This window comes from Quercus suber, unplaced genomic scaffold (assembly GCF_002906115.3).
Source record: "Quercus suber isolate HL8 unplaced genomic scaffold, Cork oak 2.0 scaffold_250, whole genome shotgun sequence".
In the NCBI taxonomy this organism is placed as follows: domain Eukaryota; kingdom Viridiplantae; phylum Streptophyta; class Magnoliopsida; order Fagales; family Fagaceae; genus Quercus; species Quercus suber.
In genome coordinates this window covers 37,866-53,156 of record NW_027069706.1, presented here as the reverse complement: position 1 = coordinate 53,156, position 15,291 = coordinate 37,866, and the positions used below count along the sequence as shown (strand labels likewise).

At 35.8% G+C, this 15,291-nt stretch overlaps 1 pseudogene; it reads left to right on the top strand.

Annotated features, from left to right (window-relative positions):
- Window positions 1–187: 187 nt before the first annotated feature.
- On the top strand, window positions 188–15,079 carry LOC111999543 (subtilisin-like protease SBT4.4; annotated as a pseudogene).
- The last annotated feature ends 212 nt before the right edge of the window (window positions 15,080–15,291 follow it).

Below are 15,291 nucleotides of genomic sequence, written 5' to 3'. Positions count from 1 at the left end.
GGTGAATTTTGATATTTGGTGATCCAAAATCATTTCTTAAATTTTTGATATGGTGATCCAAAATCACCATCAGATCAGATATTTTTGATATCTAGTGTAATTGTAAATCAGAGTATATTTTCTAAAGATGTGCAGAGAAGGTGCAGGTGTACAGTTTTAAAATCGTGATTTTGAGGAAGGTGCAGAGATGGTGATTTTTGGAGTGATTGTCAAGTTTTTGAAAGTACTCGGAGTTAAGTTTAAGAGCATTCTAATTCTTGTTGTGAATTGCAAGATGGTACAGGTCTAGTCAAGAAATTCTCTAGCCTTAATAGGTAAAGTTTAGAGAAAATCCAATTAGATTCTACAATTGAAGTCCAATTTTGTACCATGTGTCCTAAATTATTTATTTTTAGAGAGTTTTATTTCTTAATTTTGGAATCAAATATAGAACCATATCATAAATATCCATTTAAGTGAGTTATTGTGTACAAAAATCAAAGAGTTTAGAATTAATGAACATAAAAATATTTAAAAAATGGACATTTTACATTTTTTACCTAATAACATTCTTACAAGACTTTTTAAAAAGTTAAAAAAAAAAAATAAGAATAACTATCAATAATATTTAAATTATATATGTAAGATTTTTATACTATGCATTTTAATGTGTATCTTTTAAGTATATCCATGCATATGCATGAGGTTACAAGCTAGTTTATAATAATAAATGAAACATTAAGATTAAGATTAAGTAGGTATGATAAATGACATGAGCCTTGTATCTTAATTGACAATTATGGTGTTTCTAATATAGATGTTTAGAGTTCAAATCTCTCATTTTTCATTATAACTGAAATTATGAAAGATAGGTATGATAAATAAATAAAACATATAATGAAGAAGGGCTTTCATTTTCTTCACATAACTTCTTTCATATTGGTTATTTCACATCCACTTTATGTGTTAAAATGTCGATATTTTCATATCAATTGTAGAAATTTTCCCTAATAATAATTACAAATCATATGGTACTGACCATAAAAAAGAGAGAAAATAAATAAATAAATAACATGACATATGAGATTATATGGAATCACATATAAACATATCAGCCTTAAAATTCAAAACAATAATGCAGACGACAGTGCTGCATTACATATATACCATGACAGTTGATATGTTTTGCGCCAAGTTAAAATGGAAACAAATGAGAAACGCCCCTTTCCCTTGTTAGTGAGCTATATTATCATTCCTAGAAATGCGCTTTGATATTCGTAAGGAAAGTACACTACAGCTATGACATTTATCTTGGAATCAAATTATAAAGGACAAAGTATAGTTACAAAATTGGTTGTAACTTAAAGCTACAAACTCACTCAATAAAATAAATATTATAACATATTTTAAAAATTTAAATGTTGAATTGCATATTTTTTACGTTTTTAATACGCATATTAAATTTTGTGGTAATCAGATATTATTTACTATATGATTTATAAACTTTTATTTTGTGTATAATTTTAAATTACAAAAATTTGTAATTTAAAAAATTTATTGATTACATAGCTATTAATCTTTAATTTTCTTGAAATTTTGTAAGCATGGAAGATATAAAAAGAATATGTAATCCAATGGTGGATTTGTCAAAATTCACTACAAATAAAAGGATATTAAGTTTGTAACCTAAAGTTATAACTTATTTTGTAACTAAACTTTATCTTATTATAAATATCAGGTAAAACCTCTTCAGTGTTGCAATCCCACACAACGCCTGCTATGTCTAGTACTATTTCCCTTTACCGTTTCTTTGTGATTCTCACGGTTGCTGCCCACAGCATTTGCTGTGGTGCAACAGATAATTAGAAGGATGTTTACATTATGTACATGGGTTCACTACCAGAAGATCAATATTCACCTATGTCTCACTATCTCAGCGTTCTTCAAGAAGTTCTTGAAGAAAGGTATAACTGTTCATTGAATTTTTACCTTTTATCTATATTCTATAGTACTAATACAGTAATACTGCATCTCTCATTCCAGTTAATTTCCATACATTTTTGTATATGTAAAATAATATTGTTAATTGCTTCACACTCCGTACACATGACGTCCTTAATTTTGTTAGCTTTGGAATAGAAGAGAACAATGATTTTTGATAAGTTTGTGTAAGAATTCACTATCAATTAGTTTTTTCTAAGAGGATAGCATGTATTTTTGGAACGAGGGAGAGAGAATAGGGCGTAGTTTTCTTCTTCTTCTCTATTCAATTGATTCTCTACTACAGCCAATTAAATGGATATCTTGTTTAAACATAAATGACAGCCCTTACACTTGTCCGTCATGCACACACCTAGATGCATGCTAGTAAATGACCATATTGGGCACAAGTTCAAAATACATAGGAAACAACTACATTCGTAGAAAACTACAAATCATTAATTTTGATCAAATTTCACGCTTGATGTACACATTTTTTTTGTTGAAGCCTATGTTTTAAATGTGACGTGGGTGATGTTTATGCATGATACATATTAACAAGTGTGAAAGAATCAATTCCCTTTTATAGAAGTTCCAAGGACAAAATGGGCAAATGTCCTTTTCTCCCAAACTAAGCAGCGTTTTGCCTCATTTTTCAAACTAATTAGGGAAATGTCCATTTTTTGTAACTTGATTTGTGATAAATCAAGTTAAAAAAAAAATTGCTGGAGCTCTATAGCAGCGTTTTTAAGGAGTCTATAGTGATGTTTTAAGGACCTATAGTGGTGTTTTTTAACTCGACCTCCATGAAATCGAGTTATAGGCAATTATTATTATTTTTTTAACCTATAACTTGATTTCATAGAGGCCGAGTTACAAAACGTCACTATAGATCCTTAAAACGTCACTATAGGCTTCTTAAAAACGTCGCTATAGGGTCTAACTCGATTTATTATAAATTGAGTTTTAAAAGAATGACATTTTCCTAATTAGTTTGGGAAATGGGGTAAAACGCTACTTAGTTTGGGAGAAAAGGGCATTTGCCGATTTTGGCCAAAGTTCCAATCCAAAAATCTATACAGTGATGTATTGCTAAAGAACAGGGTAGCCTTCAACAACCCTCTTTACTTTTAACCGTTAGACTTTTGCATATTCTAGTACCACTAGCACATCATGGTCTTGTCTCCTTTTATTTGAATAGAAAGAAATAGTAAAAAGAACGAAAGAGTGAAACAGATAAAAAAGAATGAAGGAGTTAAGGTTTTGACCTTTTCTGTCCTTGTAGTAACGCCACTGAGTCAATGTTGACGTAGGACAACCACAAACAACAATAGAATAAAAGATAAAACCCTAGAAATTAGCACCTAAGGGTTGCTTGGAGTTAGCACCAAGCAAAACTGGAGTTGACACCAGTGAAATGTTTTTTTTTTAATAATTCTCAAAACTGTCTTATAATAATTCCAGTAAGTGTTTAAATAGCTAACAATAAAAATTCATAAAGAAACCCTAAAGAAACCCTAATTATTAAATGTTCGGGCTTGCTTAAACTCAAGCCCAATAACTAATAGGCTCTATCCATAAGGCCACAGGTTGGGCCGTCTTCTTTTTGCACTTCCTCCTATATGTGAGTGTAATTGGGGGTTTGTACCTCATGTCCACACCAACTCCCCCCGGGTGAGAAGAACTCGACCCCGTCGAGTGAAAATCTGAAGAGCTTTGATAGTACTCCAGCAAGTCAGGATCCAGTCCCTGTATCTCATCTCGAGTAATCCAAGTGCAATCAGAATCTGGTCGCCCTCGCCACCGAACTAGGAAACGGTGAACTCCTCCATCCCTGGTAGCAACAATTTGCTCGTCTAAAATAGCATTAATAGATTCTTTATGTGCATAAGGTAAATTTAAGGGTAAAGGGGTGGGAACAGGGGCATCAATAGGATTAGGCAAAGACTCATCAAAAGGAGTATCAGGAATAGCTGTGGGGCTTTTATAAGCAATTAGATCCTCAATATTAAAGGATGAGCTACTACCATAATCATGAGGAAGGTCAATGACATATGCATTTGGGCCCATTCGTTTCAATTCCCTGAATGGTTCAGCACTACGAGCCTGCAATTTCTTAACGGTCCCAGAGGGAAACAGTTTAGGTCGAATCCGAATCATGACATAATCCCCTACCTAAAACTCTGCATGACGTCGATGAGTGTCAGCATGAATTATATTGAGAATTACTTGCCTGAATTTTGTTGCGAATCTCAGTATGCAAATCATGAATATGTCATGCAAATGCCACAACAGACTCAAAAATCCTAACATGTAGGGACATGGGCAAAAGATCTAAGGGCTTCCTAGGTGTATATCCATGCACAACCTCAAAAGGACTAGCGCCTATAGACCTATTGACAGAGCTATTATATGCAAGTTGGGCTACAGGAAGGATTGAATCCCAATTCTGATTGGCTTCACCCACTAGACATCGAAGGAGGTTGCCTAGACTACGATTAACCACCTCAGTTTGACCATCAGTTTGAGGATGAAATGCTGTGGAAAATTTTAATTTGGTGCCCACTAAATGCCATAAGGTCTTCCAAAAATAACTCATGAAGCGAACATCCCCATCAGACACTATGGTTTTGGGAAGACCATAAGGTTTGACAATCTCATCAAAATAGAGCTTTGCAATCTTAGAAGCATCAGAGATCTTAGAACATGGTAGGAAATGAGCCATCTTAGAGAAGCGATCAATAACTACTAGAATAGAATCATGCTTCCTAAAGGTGCGGGGCAAACCTAACACAAAGTCCATACTCACATCTTGCCACGGGCGGTCTAGCACAGGTAGAGGCGTGTATAGGCCAGTGTTTTGCTTGGGATGTTTAGCCAGTTGACAGGTACAACACTGACCAACTATCTTAGCAACGCCCCTTTTAAGACCAGGCTAATAGAATTGATGCTCCACTTCCTCAATTGTTTTGTCTCGGCCAAAATGACCTGCAAGGCCTCCCGCATGTATCTCCCAAACTAGGAAACCTCTTACTAAAGATTGAGGGATACATAATTGGTTAGCTTTAAACAAGTAACCATCTCGAAGGGTATAATCATCCAGGATTGGCCGTGGGGCATTGCTTAGGCTAATGTAGAGCTCCCTAAAATCTGGGCATGACTCATATTCATCCTTGAGTTACTCAAACCCAGTAACCTTAACACTCATGACAGATAGCAAAAATGCCCATCGACTTAGTGCATCAACAGCCTTATTCTCAACTCCCGCCCTATGTTTCACCACAAGGTAGTAGCATTGCAGAAATTCAACCCAACTACCATGCCTAAAATTCAGCTTCTTTTTGGAATGAAGATAGCGTAAGGCTTTATGATCAGAGTAGATAACAAATTCTCGAGACAATAGGTAATGGCGCCAATGCCAAAGAGCTCGAATAATGACATAAAACTCTTTGTCATATGTGGAGTACTTTTGCTTAGCGTCATTCAATTTCTCACTGAAATAAGCAACTGGGTGGCGCCCTTGACTAAGTAATCCCCGTATACCAATACCTGAGGCATCACATGCCACTTCAAAAGGCTTGGTAAAATCAGGGAGACGCATGACAGGGGCCTCAGTCATCTTTTGCTTTACCTCATGGAAAGCCTTAGTAGCAGCTTTAGTCTAAATAAACTCCCCTTGTTTCATGTAGTCAGTAATGAGGGACATAATGGTACTAAACCCCTTGATGAATCGGCGGTAAAAGGAAGCGAGCCCATGAAAGCTTCGAATTTCATGGATATTTTTGGGCTCGGGCCACTCCACAATCGCTTGAACCTTTTGGGGGGCGGCAGAAATTCCCTTAGAGGATACTATGAAACCTAGGAAGACAACTCTATCGGTGAAGAAAGAGAACTTCTTGAGGTTGCCATATAAACTCTCCTTCCTAAGGGTAGTACAAACTTAAGTTAGTTGGTTTAAGTGTTGCTCCCTAGACTTACTATAGATGAGGATGTCATCAAAGTACACAACCAATAATTTCCCCATAAAAGGCTTGAGTACTTGAGTCATCACTCTTATAAAGGTACTAGGAGCATTGGACAATCCAAAAGGCATGACCATCCACTTATATAAACCATCCTTCGTCTTGAAGGTAGTTTTCCACTCATCACCAGAACGAACCCTAATTTGATGATAGCTGCTTTTCAAGTCTATCTTGGAGAAGATCGTTGCTCCAGCCATCATATCCAACCGAGGGATAGGAAAATGATATTTCATAGTGATCTTGTTGATGGCATGACTATCAATACACATCCTCCAAGTTCCATCTTTCTTTAGAGTTAAGAGTGCAGGGACTGCACAAGGACTTATACTTTCATGAACAAAACCCTTCCTAAGTAGTTCTTCTACTTGCCTTTGCAACTTAGCATGTTCTGCAGGGCTCATCCTATAGTGAGGCAAATTAGGTAAGGTCGCTCCAAGCACAAAATCTATTGTGTGTTGTATGTCACGCATGGGTGGTAAATGATCGGGGAGTTCCTTGGGGAAAACATCCTTAAATTCTTAAAGCACTAACTTCACTTCTTCAGGTTGCTCCTCATGGGTCTCTCCATAAACTTCCTTGGCAACTAAGACAAACACAATAGATTCTTAAACTGCTACCCTTTCAAATGCCTTTGGGCTTATGATGTTCAGGCTTTTCGCCATTGGTGCTTCTTTCTTCTTGCTCATGTCGATTGGCTTGGGTTTTAAAGGATTTAGCACAATCTTCTTACCTTCAAACATAAATGAGCAAGAATTGGATCGCCCATAAAAGGTGACATCCAAATTCATAAAGCCTAGGTCTACTCAAGATAATATGCCCTACATCCATGGGAATTACATCACACCATATTTCAACCTTGTAGGTGAGGAATTGAAGTGGGACAACACATCTTTCTTTTATGGCTATGAAGGAAGTATCCATCCAAGAAACTTTATATGGGTTAAAGTGAGGGGTCAATTTCAAGCCTAGGCGGGAAACAACGGTAGAGGACACCGCATTAATGCAACTCCCACTATCTATAATAACCTTGCAAGTTTTGTTTCCACACTTAGTGTAAGTTTGGAAGATGGCACTCCTTCGCCAATCATCAGTGCCCCTCTGCTCTATTAAAGTGCACCTTACCACATTCACTCTAGGGACACCAAAGTCCTTGAAGTCATCAACCTGAGGAGAAATGGCTCTAATGCATGCGAGGTAGCTAAGGTCATCTTCCCATTCTGTCTCAACATCTTGGGTTCCTTCAACATTTGGATCATACACCAGTTCCTCAACATCTTCAACCTTTTTATCATCCTCTTGAATGACAAGGGCCCTAGAGGGACACCTAGCTGCAATGTGTCCAACCCCATTGCATTTGAAGCATTGGAGGCTAGAGCTTAATCTTGAAGGCTTATTGATCACACCTTTTCCATTGTCCTATTTTTCTATTGGAATGCTATTGGGGTTGACCTTAGGGGGTAAGGCAAGTCTAGATTTGCTACCAAAAGGTTGAGGGTTGGTGGGACTACTTCGGAGCTCAGAATGTCGCCAAAAGATAGATTTGGATGCTAATTCACAATTCCTAGCGAGGTCATATGCTTCTCTTAAGGTAGTGACTCCTCGGGTAATAATCTCGCCTAGTAGGTTAGCATTTAAACCTTTCTTGAACTGATTGAGTGTGACAACCTCTTCCTCGACTATTTGAATTCACCTCTTGAACTCCTTGAACTTCTCTATATATTCAGCCACAAGAGCAGTGCCTTGCTTTAGGCGATCCCATTCCTCAAGGAGGGAGCTCCTATAAGTTGGAGGAAGATAATTCCTCGAGAGTGCGTCCTTTGTCTCAAGCCAATCAGTAATGGCTGGCTCATGTCGTCACCTAAGAGTTTCCTTAAAGTCCTTCCAGAAAAGGTCAGCTCTTCCAATTAACTTCATCCTGGCATACCCTCACTTTCTTGTTCTCAGCCCAATGGTAATAGTCAAAGAATTTCTCCATTTGACGCAACCAATCAGTGAAAACCCATGGGTCTAGGCAGCCATCAAAGGTGGGTGCTTCCATCTTTTCCTTAAACATCTTATCATCATAATCCCTAGGGCCATTGTGATTATAGTGATCATGTTCAAAGTTTGGAGCCCTATTAAAGTAACCAAAGTTAAGTTGCCTAAGCATGTTATCTCCTTCATAGTTAATGGTCTCTTGTTGAGATGCTTCAATTTGTCCAACCCTATCCAGTAAATTATGGACACTTTTTGCTAGTTCTTCTATGGTTTGCTCTAAGGAGGGCCTAGACTCGGAAGTGGATTGATGTTCATAGTTTGACATGATGCAACCACTACGTAGATGCATGCACACTATATTTATGAATGCAATTGAGATTCACAAAAGCTCAAGTAACCAATTCTCAATGTAAAATTAAGGTCAAGCAAGAGTGCATGTAGAGATTAGATCAATGAATCAAAGGAGTAAATTGCAGTCAAGTAGTGACAGTTGACATGATGCAACCACTACGTAGATGCATGCACACTATATTTATGAATGCAATTGAGATTCACAAAAGCTCAAGTAACCAATTCTCAATGTAAAATTAAGGTCAAGCAAGAGTGCATGTAGAGATTAGATCAATGAATCAAAGGAGTAAATTGCAGTCAAGTAGTGACAGTGTTCACAATATTGAGAGATAGCCCAAATAAAAGTCAAATTCCAATAAGCTCCACAATTAATAATGAGAATCAGATATTTCAAAGATATTTATTTATTTTTTTTTGGAAATTTTAGAATGGGTATTGAAAGAAAGCACAAATAATAAAATAGCTAACTTGAGCATAAAATGGGTAGGCCAGTGGGGTATGGTGGGACATGCACATAAAAAATATAAAGATATTATTTTTTAATGAGACAAAAAAGAGAGTAAGAATTGTACCCTTGTTAGTGGCCAACTTACTGCACTTGATAGTCACGGGCTTGGCTCCTCAATTAAGTGGTTCTAACTGGATAATGTGAATTTGTGAAAAGCAATGTAAGGCCCATATGTAAATGGGCTCAGTAACAACACATTATTTTTATTATTATTTTCCTTTTCTTCTTCTTCTTCTTCATTTTTTTTTTTGTTCTCTCCTTTTTATTTTTATTTTTTATTATTTTTAATAATGAAATATAATAAAATACAGTACATGGGCTTAAAACTTAAGAAGCTACAGATACGGACTTTTAAAAGAAAGTCAAATGAAAGACTCTAAATTGAAAGACACGGACTCAAAGTACAGGCCTATGAAAAAGAAACCATAGAAACTAATGAAGGAGAGTGGAATCTCTAAAGCGAAAGAAGGTTGCTCGGCGATGGGCTTGCGGGGCTAAGGGTCGACGACCGCGGTGGCATGACAACAGGGACATCAGCATCGACGAGGAAGACAGTGACGACATGAGACCTGGAGGTGGTCGACGTCCTCAGTAGTGGTTGATATCTTTAGCGGTGGTGATGGTGTCGGTGGCAGGTGGCTGATGGGTTGGTGGTAGGTAACTGATTTGTGGGTTTCGGCGGCTGGTGGGTTTGCGATGGTTTTTTCTTTTTGGTTTTGTTTTTTGTTTTTGTTTTTTGTTTTGTTTTGTTTTTTTTTTTTGTTTTTTTTTTTTTTTTTGGTTTTGTTTTTTGTTTTTGTTTTTTGTTTTGTTTTGTTTTGTTTTTTTTTTTGTTTTTGTTTTTGTTTTTTTTTTTTTTGGGTTTGTGGGTGTGGGTTCTGTGATCAAAGGCTGGCACGGATGGTGGTCACCGACTTGGGAGGCGTCACTGGCTTCTCTGTTGGCTTGGGGATGAAAAACTCATGTGGGGCTGCGGGGTATATACGGATTGCAGGGGCTGGTTTGGGCTTGTTCAAGATCTCATGAGGAAAATACTTGAAAGATAATGTCATCCTTGGCTGGTTTGCTCTTTTGATGGCTTTGCTTTCAAGTGGTTGTCTACGGTTGTGTTGTATGGACCGAAAGTCTGCTTTGATACCAAAACTGACGTAGGACAACCATAAACAACCATAAACAACAATAGAATAAAAGATAAAACCCTAGGAGTCAGCACCTAAGGGTTACTTAGAGTCAGCACCAAGGAAAACTAGAGTCGGCACCAGTGAAGGAAAATACATTTTTTTAATAATTCTCAAAACTGTCTTACAATAATCCCAAAAAGTGTTTAAATAGCTAACAATAAAAATGCACAAAGAAACCCTAATTATTAAATGTTCGTGCTTGCTTAAACTCAAGCCTAATAACTAATAGTCTCCATCCATAAGGCCACAGGTTGGGCTGTCTTCTTTTTGCACTTTCACCTATACGTGCGTGTAATTGGGGGCTTGTACCTCATGTCCGAACCAATTGTTAGAAGCTATACTAGGAGTTTCAATGCATTTGCAACCATGCTCAGTGATGAAGAGCAGAAAAGAATGGCTAGTAAGTGCTTTACGATTTATTTTGTTATCTCTCTCTCTCTCTCTCTCTCTCTCTATTAGAACTAGATGATATCCCACGCGATGCGTGGACTACTTTACAATTTTATTTGAAATCATTTTTATAAAATCTACATATAATACTTAATACTTATTTTGTTGTATAATATTTATGTTTGCCCACAATATTGTTAAATACTTTTAAACTTGATTTTTTTTTTAATTCATAATTTATTTTAAAAAATTGTATAACGTTGTAACATTATAATATATTATAATATTTACCGTTAAAAGTAGATTTTATTTTTCAAACTGATTAAATGATTTTGAAATCTACGAATAAGAATTCAAAATATAAAATACTTTTATATCCTAAAATTACATAAATTTAAGCAACCTACCAAACACTTTCTTAATCACTCTATTCTCACAACCAAATATGGTGACCTTGATCATAAACACATTATCTCAATGGAATTAAGGAAATCATTTGTAAGTATCAACATAAAGAGAATGTAATTAAAGAAAGATAAATTTGCTAAAAACACATTCATTTATCAAAATTCAATTGACTTTAGTTGGGTTTCTGTATCCTTTTAAAAAAAGTGAAAAATACTTTTTAAGTCATCATGGATTTTTGGTTGTACCACTATGCCTACATACAAAGAAACCTACAAATAATGAATTCTAACACAAAATTTAAAAAAAAAAAAAAACCCAACTTCATAAATAATTAATTAGAATGTTTCTTTTTCTTTTTCTTTAGTTCTAAAATAAAATACATTTATAACTTTCCTAAACCAAAATTTTGAACACCCAAAGACTCCAAGCGAATCATAACCTTCACAAAATCTATAATATCTGACTTCAACATCAAAACTGTAAGCTACCGTCATTGAATAAAAAATGCAAGCCCCCTTCCTTGGTCATAGCTTACTCATACGGGTTACAATCAAATGATACTGTAATGTTGGAATTATGTAGGTGTCATTGAAAGGTTAAAGCTAAATGACATCATTTTTTTCTAAGTGTATTTGAGATAGGATGATATGAAAGGCTATGGACATGTGTATATAAAGGAGTAAAAGTGAAAATGATAAATGGAAATGCAAAGAGTTTTTTGTGTGTGAGAGATGGAAGGTCTTGAAACATTGAACTAAATGAAATAAATAGTAGTCTTAAAACATTGAATACAAAATGTAACAAAAATTAGTCTTGAAAAATTGAACTAAAGGAAATAAAGAGTCTCCACTTTTAAATTTGTTCTTATTTTTAATATGGTTTAAGGGTATTTCAATTCTCTTTATAGAGTACGCCACATGGCAGAACCTCATGCTTTCTCACATGAGGTCTTTGCTTTTATATATATATATATTGATATTGATTATTTGAATAATTACACAACTAATCACTGCATTTTGTTATGTTGTATTATTGTAATAACTTATTTCCAAGTATAATGACAATAATGTGCAGGCATGAATGAGTTCCTATCAGTGTTTCCAAGTAGAACTCTCCAACTTCAAACGACAAGGTCATGGAACTTTGTAGGTTTAACTGAAACTGCAAAAAGAAATCCCACTGTCGAGAGTGATGTAATAGTTGGTGTTATTGACAGTGGAATTTGGCCTGAGTCGGAGAGCTTTAGAGATGAAGGTTTTGGTCCATCTCCTAAGAAATGGAAGGGTACCTGTGAAGGTGGCAGTAACTTTACTTGCAACAAGTAATTTCCTTTCTCCTAGAATTATGTTGTGATTTTTCTTTTGAAAAATTTTCAAGCCTACACCTTAGAAAAGATAAAAATTGTAGTAAATTTTTTGGATTTCTGTTTGTACTAACAATACTAACATATCTGAACAATATACTAAGAGCCTTGTAATGTAACTGACACTTTCTAGTATTTTCATTGAAAACATTCAGGGTTTAAAATTACTTTTATAAAAAAATATACTATGAAATGTAAATTCTGCAGTAAATTTATTGGAGCTTGAGCTTACTCCTCGGGTGAAAGTACTTCCGCAAGGGATGATGAAGGTCATGGTACCCATACTGCCTCAACAGCAGCTGGTAGCAAAGTACACGGTGTGAGTTTTTTTGGACTGGCAGAAGGCATTGCACGAGGAGGGGTTCCATCTGCAAGGATTGCAGCATACAAAGCCTGTGATCCACTTGGGTGTAAAGAACAGGACATATGGGGTTGACTTCATTACCATTTCAGTCAGTGGAGAGCCAATACCTTTTAAATCTGATGCTATTGCTATTAGTTCTTTTCATGCAATGGAGAAAGGTGTGCTCACCCTTCAATCTGCTGGAAATAATGGCCCTATTGCATCAACTGTATCAAGTGTTGCACCATGGTTGTTCTCCCTAGCAGCCAGCAGCACAGATCGTGAAATTATTAGTAAGGTTGTTCTTGCTAATGGAAAGACACTCATTGTAAGTATCTTCATCTTTTACATTTAATCTATTTGATCCTCATCATTGCCTTAAAATGTTCTTTACTTTCTAATTGTGCACGAATTTGACATTCCCACCCATTGGCATCTTTACATTGTTCTATCCACGGATTCTTACACTGCTTTAATTCTATCATACATCTAATTATAGGACATCCAACCTATGTAGTTCTATGACTTACTTGGAATGATTGTATTCCTTAATCCTATTTGAACGAATCAGCTAGTTTTGACTGTAGTTCTAAAAGCCATTATGATTTATTTAATCTCTAAATACTATCTGGTATGAAGTGGTGTCCTGAAAATCTCATCCTTGAACATCTTCTACAAATTGTGATATTGTTGTTAAATTGTGATATTTGATATCTGCAAGTTAATCTTTGGAGGAGACAGAGAAAAGCTTGAGAGCACCATGGACAAGATGAGAACGGATAAAATGACAATCAATCTCAATGTGTTTAGTCCGTTCATGGAAGACGTCATTGTGAGCAATATGAATGGCACTCTGGTTGTCACAATAAAGGGGAGTAGCATATACCGAGAATTAGGAATAATTTGACTTAAAATTTTTTTATTATCACATTTTAATTTTAATTTTTTGTTTTCACGGAAGTGCAGTAAATTCTTTCACACTGAATGGAACAAAATTTCCTTTGGTATATTGGAAAGATGCCTCAAGCAATTGTAATGGTTCTGATGCTCGGTAACTTATATTCTTTTAATTATTGTTAACCCAAGTTTTCTTAAACCAGTGAAAGGTAACAATTTTTCTTGTCGTGTTGAATATCAGGTCCAATGCTGAAGGTTGTTTGGATAGCAGTTTGGTGGAAGGAAAATTATCGTATGTGATGATATACAAGGATTTGAAGAAGCTTACAGAGCTGGCGCCCTTGGGGTAATCATGTTAAATGATGAAAGAAAAGATGTTGCTCTTGTATTTCCTTTACCTGCATCTACTTTAGCAATCGACCAATATGGTGCACTTCAATCTTTCTTAAGTTCTACAAAGTAAGGATTCTATTTTTTATTTTCCTCTGTAATTTTGCAATGTTTTACTTTTGCAGAATATTTAGATTTAAAATTGAAATTTTGTTTGAATTCATTAAAATTTTTATATGTTGTTTAATGGCATTCAATTTTCTTTGGTAAAAAAAAATGCTACATGATCCTGAAATTAACCTCTCAAGGTCATGTTTTTTAGAAACCCAAAAGGAAGTATACTAAAAAGTGAAGCTACTAAAAATACACATGCTCCTGTAGTTGCTTCCTTCTCTGCACGCGGACCAAACAGCGTTGTAGGATACATTTTGAAGGTTAGGCATCGTAAGTTTTGTAGGATACATATATCCATTTCTTTCTCTAGCTCTCGTTTGTTGTGACTTTTGGATTCTCTAACACTATATTTGATAAACACTGTAGCCAGACATAAGTGCTCCAGGAATAGATATTTTGGCAGCATATTCCCTGATGCTTCACCTTCTGGTGTTGATGATGATAAAAGGTCTGTGAAATATAGTATATTGTCTGGAACCTCCATGGCTTGTCCACATGTAGCAGGTGCAGCTGCTTATCTTAAAACATTTCACCCAGATTGGTCTCCATCAGCAATCAAATCTGCCTTGATGACCACTGGTATATCACTTGCCACATTTTCTGCCATACCATTTTTTGCTAAGATAAGTTAACTTGCTATATGTTCTTGTTCTTACAGCTTGGCCAATGAATGCCACAAAGCAAGATGAATATGCAGATGGTGAATTTGCTTTTGGGGTTGGCCATATCAATCTTGTGAAAGCAATAGAGCCTGGTCTGGTGTATGAAGCCTCTAAAGATGACTACCTCAAAATGCTTTGCAGCTTGAATATTAGTTCTTTTGGTACTTGTCCAAAGGACGTTAGAGGATCTCCAAAGGATTTGAATTACCCGTCAATGCAAGCTCAAGTGGAGGCAGTCAAAAGTTTCACGGTTGAATTTCCGAGAACTGTTACAAATGTAGGCCCTGCTGTTTCAAAGTACGAGGCAAAAGTAGTTGTTGCAAATTCTGAGATCAATGTTATCGTGAAACCTAGCACTCTCTCTTTCAAGTCTTCAGGTGAGAAGAAGTCTTTTATTGTGACTGTGTTTGGGAAAGGATTACACACTAGTAACAGATTATCTGAATCACTTGTGTGGTCGGATGGCACCCATAATGTAAGAAGTCCAATTGTTGTGTATACAAATGAATCATAAAATGTTTTGTCATTGCCCTTTCATTTACTTTTTTTTTTTTTTTTTTGAGAGACACCCTTTCATTTACTTAAATAACGGTAATCGAAGCCTTATAATTATTGTGTAGTTTTTTTTCCTGAATATTATTAGGGGCCCCCAACTATTGGGCCATTCATAGTATCCTCCTTAACTATAAAATCAATCAATCTCCCCCTCAACTATTAGAAATAAGC